Here is a 21,312-nt window from a genome sequence, read left to right as displayed (position 1 = left end):
CTATAGCTGACGATGCTCTTAGCGTCCTACGAGTACCTACGAGCACCCCTGGAGTACTCGTTAGCTACGAGCGTTTTCAAGACGTTCGTTCCCCACGATGCTTTCGGGAAACGCGGTGAAAACTCTACGATGCCCTTTCGACGCACTTCACGATCCACTTAGGCTAACGACGCTTTCGGGAAACGGGGCCCTGTTCCGGAACAGATCTTGTATGCACCCCTCCCCCCCCTTAAATAAATACTATGGCAGAATAAAGAATAAATTCATGCATTATCATTCAACTTGAACATGTGTTTTTACAGTATAGAGTGGTGGAGGGATGACGTATGTTGGCCAACCCGGAAGTGAGCGTCGCCCTAGGTTCCCTTGACAAAAAGCCAACAGGTTTTTCCATTGGATTTTGGATTATTGCAGAAAAAATTGCATCTTTGAAGCACCTCCTCAAAAACTGAAAATAAATAAATAAATAAAAATAACCGTGCTCCAAAGAACGAAATGTAAACCAATGCATTCTGAATGGGAGTGTTTCTCCGATTTTTCCATGCTACACAGAACGAAATGTAAACCCATGCAAATAAAGGCTTCATGGTCATAATAATTTAAATATCATTAATCTCCTGAGTGTGTAGGGTGGTATTCCATTTTTTTCAACGGGGCTGCATCCAGTCAGTTGACCGTCATGGTTGCTATGGTTGTTTCTATTGACCGCCCCCTCTAATCCTTACATGGCTCTAAAAACCACGCGGCAAAGGAGCTGAGGCCAGTTTCAGGTAGCTGGTTTAACGTACTCTGAGTTTAATCCTGCGCTCTGAGTTGGTTGACTCAGAGTTCAGGGTTGAAAAGCAACTCTGGGTTTTCGGTTTCAGAACAGGTGATCAGCGTTGGCTTAATCAACTCCGAGTGTGTTCACGCTGGGTTGGGGGCGTGCCTGTTGACTATAAAGAGCCATCATCAATGGATCTCTGATAACATGATCAAACATGGACCAAAAGCGTAGATCCACTTACTTTTCCCCCACGGAATTGGAAATTCTAATGAACGCATATGCCGAGCAGGTACCCATTTTCACCAAAAAAAGCAATACCGCCGCGGCAGCGAGAGCGCGAGAGAGAGCTTGGCAGGAAATAGCTGAACAAGTCAATGCGTGAGTAAAATAAAATAGTAAAATAAAATAAGAGGGAAGTTATTATCTTCCACTTATTCAATATGTAAATTGTGTGTGTGTGTGTATGTGTCAATTTACACAGGAACAACCCGAGTTGCCCCAAGAGGACTTGGCAGCAAATGAAGATGAAGTACAAAAATATAGTTCAAACAGGTAAACTAATGTTTAACTGAAATCAAATCAATTGTTCTGTTTTGCCTGCTCTACCTAATTTAACAGCTATATTCAACATGTGATGGGTCTATATTTAAGCAGTAAATGTAAGTAGTACATTTCTCAGCCACCCCAACACTGCCAATATTTAATAGGATTTAGATATATTAGAAGGCTACACCTAGGCAAAATGCATTGTATGTATGTATGTATGTATGTATGTATGTATGTATGTATGTATGTATGTATGTATGTATGTATGTATGTATGTATGTATGTATGTATGTATGTATGTATGTATGCAGGGTGCGATTTGTGAAAAAACCAGAGGGGGGGATAATTTTGAGAAACATTTTATTCAGGAAAAATAACCACACAACAGTGTGAAAACTTATGAAAACAGTTGATCTTGTGACCTTGTGTATCCAAACCTTACACTTAGGCTTCATAACGTAGGCGGTAGACCTATTTTGAACGTGAACTTAACCACTGCATTTGCAGAAATATTTTCTCATAGCTAATATTGTTTTTAAATGTGCCAAATAAAAAAAAAATATATATATTTTTTTTTATGGGTTAATCGGGTAGACTATAGGTCAGACTACGAAAACAGTCCGCTCTGATGACGCACTTCAGCCTCTTTTTTTTGCTTTCCTGTTGGCGGATCGATAGCAGCGTGGTGACCCTGCTTCAACCACATCTCTGCAAATCTGCGGGCCGGGAAGGAGGCAACATCTGGTGCATTTACAGAGATGAAAAGCAGATTGTGCAGTGTGGACACATTCATTCTGTTTCTGCCATCTGTAAGAATGTGGTTCATGGCGCTGAAACCTCTTTCACACTCGGCTGTGGACACTGGGAGCGTGGAGACAGCAGTGAGAACTTTGCGCATGCTCTCTCCTGTGACACCGTGACATTTAAACTCATGGAACTCCTTCAGGAGTATGGGACTGGTTGCGGCCTCAACAGCAAGAGTTTTGTGCATGGCGAGAAGTTTTTCATCGCCGTAGGATGCGCTCGTCTTCATCAGATGGCCAGTTTGATGGATTTAGAGCGGCGGCGGCAGAGATTATCCCGTCATCCAGCCTGCGCTCAATGTTGTCAGCCAGGGAGACGAAAAATCGCTTGCGAAACACCTCTGCCTTGCGACGGCCCCCATCACCTGGCTGAGACACACTGAACCCCTTGAATGTGGACGATTTTTCTTGGTTGGTTTTCTAAATAAAACTGCTTTCTGCGAGCGCGACGCCTCTGACTCGCTCCCGGTAGATCAAAATCACAGCACAATCAAAATGAAGACGGACCCTGTGTATTTTGGTTGTTAATTATTACGATGTTATGGTGAAAATACTTTGGGTGGGGGGGATAATTTTAATTCAGTAGAGGGTAGGACGTGTAAACCAGAGGGGGGGATAATCCCCACCGGCAAATCGCATGTATGTATGTATGTATGTATGTATGTATGTATGTATGTATGCATGTGTATATACATATATATGTGTCTTCAAATAGCGCTTACTGAATATTAGGGTAACATTTTCCTCCATGTTAGTAAATCGAAAAAAAGCAGAGGCCCGGAAGACTGGAGGGGGTCCACCACCTGCAGCCCTCACAGTGGCTGAGGAGATGGCCCTCAGCCAACAGAGTATGCTTCCTGTGGCTGAGGGCATCCCTGGAGGGAGCTCCTCTGATCCCCCCACCCCCCAGGATAGAAGTGCCTTTATAAGAGGTTGGTTATTCAAAATAATTAAATATTTACACGCAACCCAGCGCGTTGCAAATTAGATGGGGCAATATTCTGGCTCAAGTAATAATTTCACTGTCTAATCATCTTCTTCCAGTTACTGATGGCGTCATCGCTAGGGATGGGAATCGAGAACCGGTTCTTGTTCAGAACCGGTTCCGAGTCAACCGATTCCTTGGAATCGTTAGCAAGCCTGCTTAACGATTCCGCTTATCGGTTCCGGTCGCGGCAAATGCGTCGTGACGTCACACACACACTGCTTTGATTTGGTTCAGAACGCAGCAAACATGTCGCCGCCGAGGAAGAATCGCATTGTGCGTTCACACCAAACGCGACGGGGCGACAAGATCCCATACAAAGTGAACGTAGAGACGCGTATAAGGGCGAGTTTTTCGCGGGAGAAAACCGATGACAAGTTTTTGTCGCGATGACAGCCAATCAGCGTTCAACAGCGTGATAACTGAGTGACATGTGTAACGTAACAGCCAATCCGCGTTCAGCCGTCAAACTCAGTGCAGTGCAGTCCGGGTGAACCGCGGAATGGAGGAGAAAGTGATTGTTGTAGTTTGCGACTCCCGGAGCTCTATATATAATGGTATATAATATATTATATACTATATTATAATTGTATATATAATATCACGGCCAACAGCTCTGTCGCCTCCGGATGGCCGTAGCGTGGGGAGCTCTCATAGGGATTGGGCTTCTCGGGGTTTGTTTACCGGCATTGCTATGGTTTCCGGTCTTGTGTGTTCCAACGGTTTATTAGGTAGGCCCATCTAATAAATCTCTGTCTAATCAATGCTTCATTTTGTTTATGTCAGTTTAATTTTGTTACAAGTTGAATGCAAATGAGCACAGTTAGAATTCCAAAAGGCACAAGCTCTTACTTGGTTGTTTTCAGTCTGTGTTTTTAGTTGTATGGCACATAATGATGGCATTTGGGCTTAAAAAGCGAAACATATATCTTTTCGTCTAGACCAATTGATTTGAAAATGTACAATTTCCTAATACTAGAAGCACTTCTGATCAGATATTAAAGAGATGTAATGCAAACAAACACATTTATACTTATTTTCTCACCCAATGAGAATCGATAAGAGAATCGATAAGGAATCGGATCGATAAGCAGAATCGGAATCGGAATCGTGAAATTCTTATCAATTCCCATCCCTAGTCATCGCCCTACTGGAACCAGATGCCCTCACCAACCTCCATGCAATTGTAACAATTCTTCACCTTCCACAGATTATTAATAATGTCTTGATAATTAAAACACAACTGTTAATGTCATTACAGGAAGATGATGGAGAAACATTGTCTGCGGCATTTGAAAGGGAAGAGGAAAGGCCTATTGAGATTAACACCTTTTAAAAATAACATCTAAAAGTTGATGATAGAGTTGTACAATTTAAAACTGACATCTTCTTTCTCTCAAACAGGATGAAATCGAATTCAATGAGAGGCCATCCACTTCTAAATCACAGCTTACCTCTGTAAGATTCTCCCTGGAATTATAATGAAACGCTGTACTTGGCACTGTGAAATTCAATGTCATCTTTTGCATTCCTATAGCTTCCAGTCAAAGAGCTCTATAAAATCTATCTGGGAAAACAAATAAATAAAGCAGACTTGGAAATGGACCACATTAGGCAAAAGATGCTAAAGGATGCTTTGGAGATCCAAATTTTGGAACATAAGTTAAAGGTGGGTGAGGTGCATACTGGTATACTGTTTCCCGCTCCAAAAACATACCCAATATGAATGACTTTTATTTTTTTGTGCTTTCAGGAAATAAAGAAATCCTCATAAAAAGTAGATTGTCTTTATTAGAACACGGGCTGTGGTGGGACAAGTTATTTTGTTGAACAGTGAACAGTGAACCCCTACCAGAGGCTGGGTCTGTCAAACGAGTTTACTATCATACAGGAAGGCGAAAGAATGCCAAAGAAAACATTTCGGAAATAATAAAATACATTTAACTACATAGAAAACTCAAACAAAATGATTTTGGCAGAGTCTTTCTCTAACCACCCTTCCGTCCTGTGGATCCATGGCATGGTTTGGGTTGATGTGCTTGTTAAGTATTTTAAGAAGCTGCATTACCCTCCGTTGGGGTCGGGTGCGCAGCCACATGGGTGGCAGCGAAGGTCAGGGGTCTCGACGGACCAGACCCGGAGCTTGTGAGGGAGGTGGAGCGCTATCAGTTAGATCTGGTGGGGCTTACCTCCACGCACAGTCTCAGCTCTGGTACCGTACTCCTGGATAAGGGTTGGACTCTATTCTTCTCCGGAGTTGCCGAGGGCGTGAGGCGCCGGGCGGGTGTGGGGATACTCATAAATCCCCGGCTGAGCGCCGCGGTGTTGGAGTTTACCCCGGTAGACGAGAGGGTCGCCTCCCTGCACCTAAGGGTTGTAGGGGGAAAACTCTGACTGTTGTTTGTGCGTATGCACCAAACAGCAGCTCAGAGTACTCGGCCTTCTTGGAGACCCTGAATGGAGTCCTGTATGGGGCTCCAGTAGGGGACTCCGTAGTTCTGCTGGGAGACTTCAACGCCCACGTGGGCAACGATGGAGACACCTGGAGAGGCGTGGTGGGGAGGAACGGCCTCTCTGATCTAAACCCGAGCGGTCGTTTGTTATTGGACTTCTGTGCTAGTCATGGATTATCCATAACAAACACCATGTTCGAACATAAGGGTGCTCATAAGTGTACCTGGTACCAGAGTACCCTAGGCCGAAGATCGATGATCGATTTCGTGATCGTGTCATCTGATCTGAGGCCGTATGTTTTGGACACTCGGGTAAAGAGAGGGGCGGAACTGTCAACCGACCACCATCTGGTTGTGAGTTGGATCAGGGAATGGGGGAAATTTCCGGATAGACCTGGTAAGCCCAAACGAGTAGTGCGGGTGAACTGGGAACGTCTGGAGGAGGCCCCCGTCCTAGGTATCTTCAACTCACACCTCCGGCGGAGCTTTTCTGGCATTCCTGTGGAGGTTGGGGGCATTGAGCCGGAGTGGGCGGTGTTCAAAGCCTCCATTGCTGAAGCTGCGGTGGCTAGCTGTGGCCTCAGGGTCTTAGGCTCCTCAAGGGGCGGTAACCCTCGGACACCGTGGTGGACACCGGTGGTCAGGGAAGCCGTCCGACTGAAGAAGGAGGCCTTCCGGGATATGATATCCTGGAGGACTCCTGACTCGGTTGCAGGGTACCGACAGGCTCGAAGGGCTGCAGCGGCTGCCGTGTCGGAGGCTAAGCAGCGGGTGTGGGAGAAGTTCGGAGAGGCCATGGAGAAGGACTTTCGGTCGGCACCAAAGTGTTTCTGGAAGACTATCCGGCACCTCAGGAGGGGGAAACGGGGAACCATCCAAGCTGTGTACAGTAAGGATGGGACTCTGTTGACCTCAACTGAGGAGGTCGTCGGACGTTGGAAGGAACACTTTGAGGAACTCCTGAATCCGAATAACACGCCCTCTATGTTGGAGGCAGAGCTCGAGGTTGATGGTGTTTCGTCGTCAATTTCCCTGGTGGAGGTCACTGAGGTAGTCAAACATCTCCGCAGTGGCAAAGCCCCAGGAATTGATGAGATCCAGCCAGAAATGCTAAAGGCTCTGGGTGTTGAGGGGCTGTCATGGTTGACACGCCTATTCAACATCGCGTGGGAGTCGGGTACAGTGCCAAAGGAGTGGCAAACCGGGGTGGTGGTTCCCCTGTTCAAAAAGGGGGACCAGAGACTTTACTCCCTGGTAAAGTCTACTCCAAGGTGCTGGAAAGGAGGGTTCGGCCGATCGTCGAACCTCAGATTGAAGAGGAACAATGCGGTTTTCGCCCCGGACGTGGAACTACGGACCAGCTCTTCACTCTCGCAAGGATCCTGGAGGGGGCCTGGGAGTATGCCCAGGTCTACATGTGTTTTGTGGATCTGGAGAAGGCGTATGACCGGGTCCCCCGGGAGAAACTGTGGGAGGTGCTGCGGCAGTATGGGGTAAGGGGGTCTATCCTCAGGGCCATCCAATCTTTATACTCCCAAAGCGAGAGCTGTGTTCGTGTTCTCGGCATCCAGTCAGTTTCCTTCTCAGTGGGTGCTGGTCTCCGCCAGGGCTGCGCCTTGTCACCAATCCTGTTTGTGATATACATGGACAGGATATCGAGGCGTAGTCGTGGTGGGGAGGGGTTGCAGTTCGGTGGTCTGAGGATCTCGTCACTGCTTTTTGCAGATGATGTGGTCCTCATTGGATCATCGGCCTGTGACCTTCAGCACTCACTGGATCGGCTGGCGGCCGAGTGTGAAGCGGCTGGGATGAGGAACAGCACCGCTAAATCTGAGGCCATGACTCTTAGCAGGAAACCGGTGGATTGCTTACTCCGGGTAGGAAATGAGTCCTTAGCCCAAGTGAAGGAGTTCAAGTACCTCAGGGTCTTGTTCGCGAGTGAGGGTACTATGGAGCGTGAGATTGGCCGGAGAATCGGAGCAGCGGGGGCGGTATTGCGTTCGCTTTACCGCACCGTTGTAACGAAAAGAGAGCTGAGCCGCAAGGCAAAGCTCTCGATCTACCGGTCGATCTTCGTTCCTATCCTCACCTATGGTCATGAGGGCTGGGTGATGACCGAAAGGACGAGATCGCGGGTACAAGCGGCCGAGATGAGTTTTCTCAGAAGGGTGGCTGGCGTCTCCCTTAGGGATAGGGTGAGAAGCTCAGCCATCCGTGAGGAACTCGGATTAGAGCCGCTGCTCCTTTACTTAGAAAGGAGTCAGCTGAGGTGGTTCGGCCAATCCCGGCGAAGTTCTGTTAAAAGTGCCCCGAACTTACTCCAAAGTGCCCCTAAGTGAAGGGGCGTGGCCCCGGTACACCTCAGGCCAATCCCGGCGAAGTTCTGTTAAAAGTGCCCCGAACTTACTCCAAAGTGCCCCTAAGTGAAGGGGCGTGGCCCCGGTACACCTCAGGCCAATCCCGGCGAAGTTCTGTTAAAAGTGCCCCGAACTTACTCCAAAGTGCCCCTAAGTGAAGGGGCGTGGCCCCGGTACACCTCAGGCCAATCCCGGCAAAGTTCTGTTAAAAGTGCCCCGAACTTACTCCAAAGTGCCCCTAAGTGAAGGGGCGTGGCCCCGGTACACCTCAGGCCAATCCCGGCGAAGTTCTGTTAAAAGCGCCCCGAACTTACTTCAAAGTGCCCCTGAGTGAAGGGGCACCTAAGGCCAAAGTGCCCTCAGAAAAACTTTGCCCTGAAATTCATGAAGTACAAAGTACATGTTTGGTCATTAATGGTATTAGAGGGCCCCCTTTTGGAAAAATTACGTTAACGCAGTCCAAAAACCCGAATGTACCCCAGGGTGACCGATTCTGAATTAAGAAGCGGGCACTTTCTTCAGTTTGGGGCAAAGTGCCCTTCATTTCGGGGGCCCCAATTCAATTGGGGTAACTTTTCGCACAAAGTATGCCAAAATGACCAATTTAGTATACCGAAAATGAAGCCTTCCCTCAGGGCAAAATAAGGGAAACTCGAGAACGTTTATCAAAGGATCTTTTGTTATCAGAAGAGTAAAGCAGGGAGATCTGCAGAGAGAGCTCAGTCGGTCTTTTTTGGGTGTTCTGCTGTTGGTGTGGTGTCGTGTGCTCCTCTCTGCCCTGCTCTTCTGCTCCAAAAAACTGTGGCCTGCATAGCAATAGATTTTTCATCTTAAGGACTCTGATACCGTAACGCTCGGTTCAGACTCTATTCTTTTTAGTTTAGATTTAGAAATCCAACCTCAGGCTCTTCTTGGGAGAACGTTGGTACTTGTAATAGGAATCCTCTATAGCACTAGCTTAGTCTTAAGCGTGATTAAATAAAGCCAACTCTCGGGGTCATGCGGTGTACTGAGGCACGAGAGTTGCGTCAACGTTAAAACCCAACCTTGGGCTCCACCTGGGAGAACGTTGGTAGCTTGGACTTAGAAACCCAACATTTTCCCACGTGTCTGTACACCCAAGGTAAATCAAGAAGATTTACCTTGGGTGTACTGTGGAGTGGGTAAGACTGTTTTTAATAACAGGCTAGCATTGCCCGTTGCCGTGCGCTAGCCTAGCACGAGCGAACTCTGCAACTAGAAGGACTGTATGAAATGTGTTGAAAACTGTCTCCAGTGATATAGAATACCAATGCTCACTTGGGAATCAGGCCCTATGTCCAAAATTCCGAACTACCCCTTTAAGCTTCAGTTACCATACCGAAACATGCCGACTTTATAACGAATAAAGTGAGTTAAAAGCAACCCGGGATTGGACTACTTTCTTCAAGAATATGCAACATATTTGGTGACCCCGACGTTTGGAAGAAAGTCCCGAGAATCCCGGCGGGCGCGACGCTTAAACAACTTCAACAGGCCACACACGTCTGAGGTAAGTAGAACTCATTGTCTTAAAGATTTATTCTGAAATAGGATTGGTTATAAGAACATTTAGGTGTAAGTTTGTTTTAGCCACCGTCCGATCGTGCTGCTCCAGAGGCCTAGCATAACAACACGTGTAGATCAACGGTTGCAATGAACTCTGAAGGCCCTCCCTCCCCCCTCCTATACACTTGAGTTGTTTTGAGTACTCGTCGTTAACGATCATTCTTGGTACTGGTTGAGAGGTAAAGTCCTCCACTTTACCTCTCCAGTTAGGTGAAGAAGCCGAAGCCATTACGTCACCCCGGCCACGTGAAAAAATAAAGCAAATCCCAATGTGAGCTGCAACGACAGCCAGAAAATCCGAAATGTTATCAGATGACGCTTCACGTCACAGCTTGATGCGGCTGTTCAGAGTGCCCCATCCTTAGCCATTGATGAGTCTTCAGATGTAACGGATAATGACCAGCTTTTGGTTTATGTGCGATTGTTTCATCAAGACAAGAAAGAGATCTGTGATGACCTGTTGGGTCTAACACTACTTGAGACACACACAAGACGAGACGATATTTCTGAGGCTATTAAGGAGATGCTGTTAAAGAGGGGGATTGATCTAACAAAGGTTGTCTCAGTCACTACATAAGGGGTAACTGTTTTGCTTACTTGAAATGTAGGCCTGGTGTACCTGTTTTGCTTACTTGAAATGTAGGCCTAATGCACTTTGTGTTTATTTGAAGTGTAGGCCTAGTGTTCCTGTTCTGCTTACTTGACATGTAGGCCTTATGCACTTTTTATGTTTACTTGAATTGCAGGCCTAATGTACCTGTTTTGTTTACTTGAAACGTTAATGTGTTACTTTTTCTTACTAGTTTTTCATGGTTAAAAGTAAGCTATTTGGAAATTGAAAATAAATACATCTGAAATTATAAGGTAATATGCCGTGTTAATTGTATTTGACAAAAGAAGGCTATTAGGACCAGAGGTGTCAAAAGTATTCACATTCATTACTCAAGTAGAAGTATAGATACTAGCGTTTAAAAATACTTCTGTAGAAGTTGAAGTATCAACTCAAGCTTTGTACTTAAGTAAAAGTATAAAAGTACTGGTTTCAAAACTACTTAAAGTATTAAAGTAAAAGTAATGCAAGGGGAAAAAAATGCCATTAAGGACAAAAGCGTAGGCCGTGCCACAGGGGCCTATAGAATTACAATCAGCTTTTTTTGCCAAGTATGCTCACACATAGGCCTACAAGGAATTTGGTCTCTGCATTTATCCCATCTGTGAATTAGTGACACACACAGCACACCTCTATAGCACACTGCCCCACTTACCCCCAAAAAACATTTTTTTGGGGGCCATCTAATGACTATAATATTAATGTTGAAAAGATTGGGATGCACCTGTTTCAGTCACATTTATACCCATTTAAAATGAACGCATATTAGTACAATGCAAATACATTAAAGAACCATATATGTGTACTGAATGTAGACGGGCTCTGGTCATGCGCAGGTGCCATGTATCGCGTATAAACCAATAGGGTGTCAAAATGGTATATGTTTCTATTCTCATCCAACCAATCAAATTCACTCTATCCGATGGCGCGAATTATCTGGATAGGTTTTTTTTTGAACACCGGCGGAACAAAAACAAGCCGAAATTAAATAGGAGTAACGAGGCCATTTTTAAAAAGTAAGGAGTAGAAAGTACAGATAAGTGCGTGAAAATGTAAGAAGTAGAAGTAAAAAGTAGGCTGAAAAATAATTACTCCAGTAAAGTATAGATACCCAAAATTTCTACTTAAGTAAGGTAACGAAGTATTTGTACTTAGTTACTTGACACCTCTGATTAGGACGTGGTAGGTTCGGACCTTTCTTGGAAGGAATTTTTAGTTACCTTGTTCAATTTTATTTGAAGACCCCTGGTCTACAGTGTCGAATGCAGCACTGAGGTCAAGAAGCATTAGTATTGAGGTTTTGCGAGAGTGTGTTAAGACGGATGTCGTTTACAACTTTAATAAGGGCGGTCTCAGTGCTGTGCAGGGGTCGAAATCCTGATCCTGATTGGAAGGTGTCATAGCAACCAGTTGATGCCAGGAAGTGATTAAGTTGCTGGAGGACAACATCCTCAATGATTTTACTTATGAAGGGTAGATTTGATATTGGTCTGTAGTTGTTAATAATAGAGGCATCTAGGCTCCGCTTTTTTAAAAGGGGTTTAATAACTGCAGTTTTCAAAGCTTTTGGGAAATTGATTGGAGAGAGTTGTTAACTAACTACTGCTAGGCAGTCGAAAACATTCTTAAAGAGGTTGGTAGGTAAAGTAACAAGGCAACAGGTGGATGGCTTTAGTTGTGTCACAGTTTCCACAAGATTTTGAGAGTCTATAACATTAAAGCATGCCATCCTTGCCACGTTACTTTTGCCTGAACAGGGTGGTAGTCCAACATTTTTGTTTGAAGTGGAGATATTGATGGCGCGTCTGATGCCTTCAATTTTATCAGTATAAAAAGCTGCAAACTCATTGCATTTCTGCGTGGAATGGAGATCAGGTGGAATTTGTGTTGGGGGGTTGGTCAGTCTGTCAACAGTTGCAAATAGGGATTTTGCATTATTAGTGTTGGTTTTAATGATATTGGAGAAAAAACTTTCTCTAGCACTTTTTAAGTCTAAATTGTAGGCACGGAGACTCTCTTTATAGATATCATGGTGAATATGAAGTTTTGTTTTACGTCAGATGCGTTCAACCTTCCTGCATTCTTTTTTCTGTGCTGTTACAGAAGCAGCTTTTCTCCAGGGTGCCTTTTGCGTTCCAGAAATCTTTTTAACCTTATAAGGTGTGTCGAGTGTTGGCACCGCACGCGCGGTGATTTATGGGAACAATTGCGTACGACACACACACACTGCTCCGCAGGGGTGTGTTTTGTGTGTGTGTCTGGGTGTCGCACGTACGCTCCCCGGGACCAACCTAGGTCGAGACCCACTTGTTTCCGTGAATCGTCGGTTTCACGGAGGCGCTCGGCCCGGCTCGGCTCAGTCTTAACCCGGTCCGACCCAGGTCACTCTGTTAAGTCCCTTCACAACAGTTACTTTAATACGAATTCAGACCTGTTCTCCCCCGTTTAGCGGGATCAAGGTCTCTCTCTTGGTTAATACGAAATAATGATGTATCTTTTTGCCTTGTGAATTTTAACAAAACCTCTTTTACGTCTCTGCCTATTCACCCTCTATACACGTCAGTCACAATCAACCATTGCTTGTACTATGCGCCACTTACCGTGAGGGGATCAGCTGGGTGAGGGCGTCGTTCTGCTTTGCCTGTGTCGAGGAGTCGACAGGGAAAAGGACTCGAACGATTGAGTTAACCTACTACAAATGTAGTCAGGTAGATTTACTTTTAGGTCCAATAAACACAATAACTTTTACAACTGAGCATAGATTTGAAAAGAAAAGACAATAAAAGCAGAAGAAAATAGATGAAGAATGGCCTACCAAAAGTACCAACGTTCTCCCAGGTGGAGCCCGAGGTTGGGTTTCTAAGTCTAAGCTACCAACGTTCTCCCAGGTGGATCCCGAGGTTGGTTTTCTAAGTCTAAGCTACCAACGTTCTCCCAGGTGGGGCCCGAGGTTGGGTTTCTAAGTCTAAGCTACCAACGTTCTCCCAGGTGGGGCCCGAGGTTGGGTTTCTAAGTCTAAGCTACCAACGTTCTCCCAGGTGGGGCCCGAGGTTGGGTTTCTAAGTCTAAGCTACCAACGTTCTCCCAGGTGGAGCCCGAGGTTGGGTTTCTAAGTCTAAGCTACCAACGTTCTCCCAGGTGGAGCCCAAGGTTGGGTTTTAACGTTGACGCAACTCTCGTGCCTCAGTACACCGCATGACCCCGAGAGTTGGCTTTATTTAATCATGCTTAAGACTAAGCTAGTGCTATAGAGGATTCCTATTACAAGTACCAACGTTCTCCCAAGAAGAGCCTGAGGTTGGATTTCTAAATCTAAACTAAAAAGAATAGAGTCTGAACCGAGCGTTACGGTATCAGAGTCCTTAAGATGAAAAATCTATTGCTATGCAGGCCACAGTTTTTTGGAGCAGAAGAGCAGGGCAGAGAGGAGCACACGACACCACACCAACAGCAGAACACCCAAAAAAGACCGACTGAGCTCTCTCTGCAGATCTCCCTGCTTTACTCTTCTGATAACAAAAGATCCTTTGATAAACGTTCTCGAGTTTCCCTTATTTTGCCCTGAGGGAAGGCTTCATTTTCGGTATACTAAATTGGTCATTTTGGCATACTTTGTGCGAAAAGTTACCCCAATTGAATTGGGGCCCCCGAAATGAAGGGCACTTTGCCCCAAACTGAAGAAAGTGCCCGCTTCTTAATTCAGAATCGGTCACCCTGGGGTACATTCGGGTTTTTGGACTGCGTTAACGTAATTTTTCCAAAAGGGGGCCCTCTAATACCATTAATGACCAAACATGTACTTTGTACTTCATGAATTTCAGGGCAAAGTTTTTCTGAGGGCACTTTGGCCTTAGGTGCCCCTTCACTCAGGGGCACTTTGAAGTAAGTTCGGGGCGCTTTTAACAGAACTTCGCCGGGATTGGCCTGAGGTGTACCGGGGCCACGCCCCTTCACTTAGGGGCACTTTGGAGTAAGTTCGGGGCACTTTTAACAGAACTTCGCCGGGATTGGCCTGAGGTGTACCGGGGCCACGCCCCTTCACTTAGGGGCACTTTGGAGTAAGTTCGGGGCACTTTTAACAGAACTTCGCCGGGATTGGCCTGAGGTGTACCGGGGCCACGCCCCTTCACTTAGGGGCACTTTGGAGTAAGTTCGGGGCACTTTTAACAGAACTTCGCTGGGATTGGCCTGAGGTGTACCGGGGCCACGCCCCTTCACTTAGGGGCACTTTGGAGTAAGTTTGGGGCACTTTTAACAAAACTTTGCCGGGATTGGCCGGAGGTGTCCCGGGGCCGCGTCCCTTCACTTCGGGACACTTTCTATTGAATTAGAAAGTGTCTCGAAAATGAATATTTTTTTATTTGGCCTGTGGCCCTCCCGTGGGGCCGTGGGGCCCTCGTCAGTCTCCCAGAGTCCCGGCCCGGTAGACCTTCAGCCAAGTAGCTCTGCGGTGGTCGTATCGCAACGTGGCGAAGATATCCTAGCTGAAGGTCCTCAGACTGGTGATCTGACACCCTTTGGTCAGAGAGATGATTTTGGAGGATTTTCTTTTCTAGAGATCACAGGAGTCTGAATTTTTTATATGTCATTCGGGGGCTATAGACGAGTGGACGGACCTGTACTTTTCGAAGGGGGGGGCTTTGATCGCTCGCCTTTTCCTCCCTTTGCGTGTCCGCTGTAGCCGCAGAAATGGACCGAAACACTTTAAATTTGGCCTGCGGCCCTCCCGAGAGGCCCTCGTCAGTCTCCCAGAGTCCCGGCCCGGTAGACCTTCAGCGAAGCCAAGTAGCTCTGCGGTGGTCGTATCGCAACGTGGCGAAGATATCCTAGCTGAAGGTCCTCTAGCGCACCACATAGTCAGTGCGTGGACTTTTTTTTTTCCCTCTTGCCCTAAAAAATCACACAGAAGCAGTCAGACTGGTGATCTCTGACACCCTTTGGTCAGAGAGATGATTTTGGAGGATTTTCTTTTCTAGAGATCACAGGAGTCTGAATTTTTTATATGTCATTCGGGGGCTATAGACGAGTGGACGGACCTGTACTTTTCGAAGGGGGGGGCTTTGATCGCTCGCCTTTTCCTCCCTTCGCGTGTCCGCTGTAGCCGCAGAAATGGACCGAACTACTTTAAATTTGGCCTGCGGCCCTCCCGAGAGGCCCTCGTCAGTCTCCCAGAGTCCCGGCCCGGTAGACCTTCAGCAAAGCCAAGTAGCTCTGCGGTGGTCGTATCGCAACGTGGCGAAGATATCCTAGCTGAAGGTCCTCTAGCGCACTACATGGTCAAAAATCTGGCAGAAATGAGCCTCAAAAAGCATTCCTGACCCTGTGTGACCTTTTTAGGCCTCAATCGATTCGGGGCACTTTTCTCAATCAGAAAGTGTCTACAATTTTCTACGGCTGACCTTTGACATTTGGGAAGGCCGCACGGGTCTGAAACTCTTCAGCGTGGATGAGCCTTAGCTCCTGAGACGCACACCCAGTTTTCAGACTGCCGGCTCAAAGCGTTTAGGAATTATGCTGAAATAGACTGTCATGGAGGTCGCGCCATCGAAGGTCACGGCTGACCTTTGACATTTGGGAAGGCCGCACGGGTCTGAAACTCTGCAAGGCGATTGCCTGTGGTGTCTTATAACACATACTGCAGTTTCAGACCCCTACCTTAAAGCGTCGATGCAGACAGTGTCATTTCACTTTGGGGAACTGTGGGGCACCTGTTTGTAAAAACGAGTCTTTTTGACCGCCACGCGGCGACCTTTGACCCCAGGGCCACCAGATTCGCAACAGAGGTTCCCCCAGAGCCACTGAACGATAATCTGGAAAAAAAATCAACAAAGTGCCTGGACATTTTTTTTTCCCTCTTGCCCTAAAAAATCACACAGAAGCAGTCAGACTGGTGATCTCTGACACCCTTTGGTCAGAGAGATGATTTTGGAGGATTTTCTTTTCTAGAGATCGCAGGAGTCTGAATTTTTTATATGTCATTCGGGGGCTATAGACGAGTAGATGGACGTCTGAACCGTGCCGCTCGGACCTGTACTTTTCGAAGGGGGGGGCATTGATCGCTTGCCTTTTCCTCCCTTTGCGTGTCCACTGTAGCCGCAAAAATGGACCGAACCACTTTAAATTTGGCCTGCGGCCCTCCCGAGAGGCCCTCGTCAGTCTCCCAGAGTCCCGGCCCGGTAAACCTTCAGCGAAGCCAAGTAGCTCTACGGTGGTCGTATCGCAACGTGGCGAAGATATCCTAGCTGAAGGTCCTCTAGCGCACTACATAGTCAAAAATCTGGCAGAAATGAGCCTCAAAAAGCATTCCTGACCCCGTGTGACTTTTTTGGCCTCACTCGATTCGGGGCACTTTCCTCAATTAGGAAGCGTCTACAATTTTCTACGGCTGACCTTTGACATTTGGGAAGGCCGCACGGGTCTGAAACTCTTCAGCGTGGATGAGCCTTAGCTCCTGAGACGCACACCCGGTTTTCAGACTGCCGGCTCAAAGCGTTTAGGAATTATGCTGAAATAGACTGTCATGGAGGTCGCGCAATCGAAGGTCACGGCTGACCTTTGACACTTGGGAAGGCCGCACGGGTCTGAAACTCTACAAGGCGATTGCCTGTGGTGTCCTATAACACATACTGCGGTTTCAGACCCCTACCTTAAAGCGTCGATGCAGACAGTGTCATTTCACTTTGGGGAACTGTGGGACACCTGTTTGTAAAAACGAGTCTCTTTGGCCGCCGCGCGGAGACCTTTGACCCCAGGGCCACCAGATTCGCAACAGAGGTTCCCCCAGAGCCACTGAACGATAATCTGGAGAAAAAAAAATCAACAAAGTGTCTGGACATTTTTTTTTCCCTCTTGCCCTAAAAAATCACACAGAAGCAGTCAGACTGGTGATCTCTGACACCCTTTGGTCAGAGAGATGATTTTGGAGGATTTTCTTTTCTAGAGATCGCAGGAGTCTGAATTTTTTATATGTCATTCGGGGGGCTATAGACGAGTAGACGGGCGTCCGAACCGTGCCGCTCGGACCTGTACTTTTCGAAGGGGGGGGCTTTGATCGCTCGCCTTTTCCTCCCTTCGCGTGTCCGCTGTAGCCGCAGAAATGGACCGAACTACTTTAAATTTGGCCTGCGGCCCTCCCGAGAGGCCCTCGTCAGTCTCCCAGAGTCCCGACCCGGTAGACCTTCAGCAAAGCCAAGTAGCTCTGCGGTGGTCGTATCGCAACGTGGCGAAGATATCCTAGCTGAAGGTCCTCTAGCGCACTACATGGTCAAAAATCTGGCAGAAATGAGCCTCAAAAAGCATTCCTGACCCCGTGTGACCTTTTTGGGCCTCACTCGATTCGGGGCACTTTTCTCAATCAGAAAGTGTCTACAATTTTCTACGGCTGACCTTTGACATTTGGGAAGGCCGCACGGGTCTGAAACTCTTCAGCGTGGATGAGCCTTAGCTCCTGAGACGCACACCCAGTTTTCAGACTGCCGGCTCAAAGCGTTTAGGAATTATGCTGAAATAGACTGTCATGGAGGTCGCGCCGCCGAAGGTCACGGCTGACCTTTGACACTTGGGAAGGCCGCACGGGTCTGAAACTCTACAAGGCGATTGCCTGTGGTGTCCTATAACACATACTGCAGTTTCAGACCCCTACCATAAAGCGTCGATGCAGACAGTGTCATTTCACTTTGGGGAACTGTGGGACACCTGTTTGTAAAAACGAGTCTCTTTGGCCGCCGCGCGGCGACCTTTGACCCCAGGGCCACCAGATTCGCAACAGAGGTTCCCCCAGAGCCACTGAACGATAATCTGGAAAAAAAAAGTGGACATTTTTTTTTCCCACTTGCCCTTTAAAATTCACACAGAAGCAGTCAGACTGGTGATCTGAAACTGCACGGGTCTGAAACTCTGCAAGGCGATTGCCTGTGTTGTCCTATGAACCATACTGCAGTTTCAGACCCGTACCTTAATGTTTTCATGATTAATTAATTGAAGAGACAGTTTTCAGGAAATCACACTTTTTATCAATTTATTCATTAATTTAATTAATTAATTTAATAAATAAAAGTTACTATAAAACCCTAAACATTTCTAAAACATTTCTAAAACAATTGAATATTTAGTGCATGATTTGAATTCTTTACAGTTTATGATTAGACGGTTGCCTAGTTAATCCATTCACGCGATTACGTGTAAATTGCGTGATCACTAGCCGCGCCCCGGTATGATCAGCCTTTATAATGCAGCGGTGCTCAAAAGTCATGTGGAGAAGAGCATCGGAGAGACGGACAGACGGACAGACGGACAACTATTAGTTATACAAGTTATACAAGAGTCAAATGTAAGTGAACAATGCATGACTTGAATTCTTTACCGTTTATGATTAGACTGTTATTATGTGTGCTCTCCGTAGGCCTAGGCATGTCCTGTACTATGGACAGAATCTCTGTTTATTATTATTGCATTATTACGTAAATGTGCACAGGCCTCAGGCTGACCTCCGAGATGTATTGAATCTCCGGTTATTATTATTATGATTAGACGGTTATCACGTGTGTGTGTGTGTGTGTGTGTGTGTGTGTGTGTGTGTGTGTGTGTGTGTGTGTGTGTGTGTCCTCCGAGATGTATTGAATCTCCGGTTATTATTATTATGATTAGACGGTTATCACGTGTGTGTGTGTGTGTGTGTCCTCCGAGATGTATTGAATCTCCGGTTATTATTATTATGATTAGACGGTTATCACGTGTGTGTGTGTGTGTGTGTGTGTGTGTGTGTGTGTGTGTGTGTGTGTGTGTCCTCCGAGATGTATTGAATCTCTGGTTATTATTATTATGATTAGACGGTTATCACGTGTGCGTGTGTGTGTGTGTGTGTGTCCTCCGAGATGTATTGAATCTCCGGTTATTATTATTATGATTAGACGGTTATCACGTGTGTGTGTGTGTGTGTGTGTGTCCTCCGAGATGTATTGAATCTCCGGTTATTATTATTATGATTAGACGGTTATCACGTGTGTGTGTGTGTGTGTGTGTGTGTGTGTGTGTGTGTGTGTGTGTGTTAGCTGTGATCTCTCCGTGTCTCTCTCTCCCGCAGCACCCTGACCATCTACGGCATCAGCCAGGACGACGACGCCATCTACCAGTGCATCGCCGAGAACAGCGCCGGCTCCACGCGGGCCAGCGCCCGCCTCATATGTTCAATGGTGACACTGACAGATTCCAACTTCCAACTTCCAAATCCACACATGTTCAATGGTCACACTTCCAACTTCCAACTTCCAAATCTACATATGTTAAATTGTGACACTGACAGATTCCAACTTCCAACTTCCAAATTGACATATGTTCAATGGTGACACTCTGACAAAAATTCCAAATTGGGCAGTGTAAGGTCTGGAAGTGTCTACCGTTCCACAATGAAAAGACAGAAATGCCCCAAAATAAGACACTGGGCTATTTAAGGGATGGCGAACAGGCCTGAATTGTCTAATTTAACATTTCATTTCACAAAGTGTTCCAAATTTGATTTCTATATCAAGAAATAGTGTCTCTCTCTCCGTGTCTCTTTCTCCCGCAGCACGCTGACCATCTACGGCATCAGCCAGGACGACGACGCCATCTACCAGTGCATCGCCGAGAACAGCGCCGGCTCCACGCAGCCCAGCGCCCGCCTCACCGCGCTGTGGGCCGACGGGCTCCCCGGGGCCCCCACAATGGTGCGGGCCCAGGCGTTGTCGCCCGGCGCCATCCAGGTGTCCTGGAAGGAGCCGGAGCAGAACACACAGGACATCATCGGCTACGTGCTGCACATCCAGCGGTCCTCAGGTCAGGACCACACACACGCACATGTGCATAGCATACACACACACGCCAAACATGTGCATAGCATACACACACAAACACTCTACAGCTACCCCAGAATAGTGTGATGAATTGATGATTGTATACTGGTAACATTCCCATGTGCAAAGTCCCATACACGCAAACACTCTACTGCTACCCCAGAATAGTGTGATGATTTGATGATTGTATATTCCCATGTGCAAAGTCCCATACACACAAACACTCTACAGCTACCCCAGAATAGTGTGATGAATTGATGATTGTATACTGGTAACATTCCCATGTGCAAAGTCCCATACACACAAACACTCTACAGCTACCCCGGAATAGTGTGATGATTTGATGATTGTATATTCCCATGTGTAAAGTCCCATACACACCAACACTATACAGCTACCCCAGAATAGTGTGATGAATTGATGATTGTATATTCCCATGTGCAAAGTCCCGTTGGGAAAAATAACCTGCTGAGTACATCACATGTACATTACAAATATAGCTAACTCCTACCCTAGCCTGATGAGCACATCACATGGCAGACACATTACAATATAGTCAACTCTTGCTCTAACCCAACGAACACATAACACAAACATGATAATATAGTCAGGTCAAGGCCGGAGCCAAAGGCCCCATTTCCCACATCCAGGCAAATGGTAGACACTCAGACAATGCACCAGTCATCCTCAAGAACGGGAGAGCCACATTAATTTATCACACAGGAGACATTTTGAGAGCTCTCCCCGTTAGGAGGAACACAAGAAGATACACATGCACACCCCAGGGCCTGAGAGCCAAGGTCAAGCAAAAACACACAGAACCACACACATCTCAAACGCACACACCTCATCAAGAGGAGGATACAGCATAAGACTGTATCACACAGGGACTTTTCATCTTCTTCTGAAGCAGACCTTCCACGGAGGCGAAGCTCTGGACGAACCATCAGCGCTGATTAGGGACTTAGACATATTCGATCTCTCACGCTTTATGACTCTGTATAACCGTTGCCACTTTACTTAATAAATCCAAGGTCCTCGTGCCGACAGACTTTATTACCTCTCCGTCTCATTTCATCTGGTCCAGTAACTAGACAGACCGTTTTTCCCCTCAATTTGGTGACCCCGACGTGATTTTTTTTTCTGAATTGAACCGCAACTGGGAAACGAGAGACGGAGAGCGGCACGACCTCGGGACCCCGGAGCACCGGACCGATTCCTGCAGTCTCACCTCGCGATCGCCCAACAAAAGGTAGGCAGAACCTGTTGATAAAATCCAAACTCTGCATAGTTATATAGGAACCACATTAGGAGGTGAGACTGTTAGAGCGGTTTGCTACGGGATATCTCGTGGGGACGAATAGGACTGCATCCC

General features: G+C 46.7%; 1 long non-coding RNA gene across 2 annotated transcripts; it reads left to right on the top strand.

Annotated features, from left to right (window-relative positions):
• The first annotated feature begins 929 nt into the window (after positions 1 to 929).
• LOC130378669 (uncharacterized) lies at positions 930 to 4,868 on the top strand. Of its 2 annotated transcripts, XR_008894837.1 has the most exons (6): positions 930 to 1,144; positions 1,248 to 1,318; positions 2,871 to 3,047; positions 4,362 to 4,558; positions 4,638 to 4,769; positions 4,854 to 4,868. It is a non-coding gene; the product is annotated as an uncharacterized LOC130378669 (long non-coding RNA). The 2 variants fall into 2 exon arrangements; XR_008894836.1 differs by lacking the exon at positions 4,854 to 4,868 and having other exon boundaries at positions 4,638 to 4,770.
• Positions 4,869 to 21,312: the final 16,444 nt, after the last annotated feature.

The sequence above is a fragment of the Gadus chalcogrammus genome, unplaced genomic scaffold (genome assembly GCF_026213295.1).
Source record: "Gadus chalcogrammus isolate NIFS_2021 unplaced genomic scaffold, NIFS_Gcha_1.0 GACHA097, whole genome shotgun sequence".
Lineage (NCBI taxonomy): Eukaryota > Metazoa > Chordata > Actinopteri > Gadiformes > Gadidae > Gadus > Gadus chalcogrammus.
Note: the sequence above shows the minus strand (reverse complement) of the source record. Positions and strands in the feature narration are given on the sequence as shown.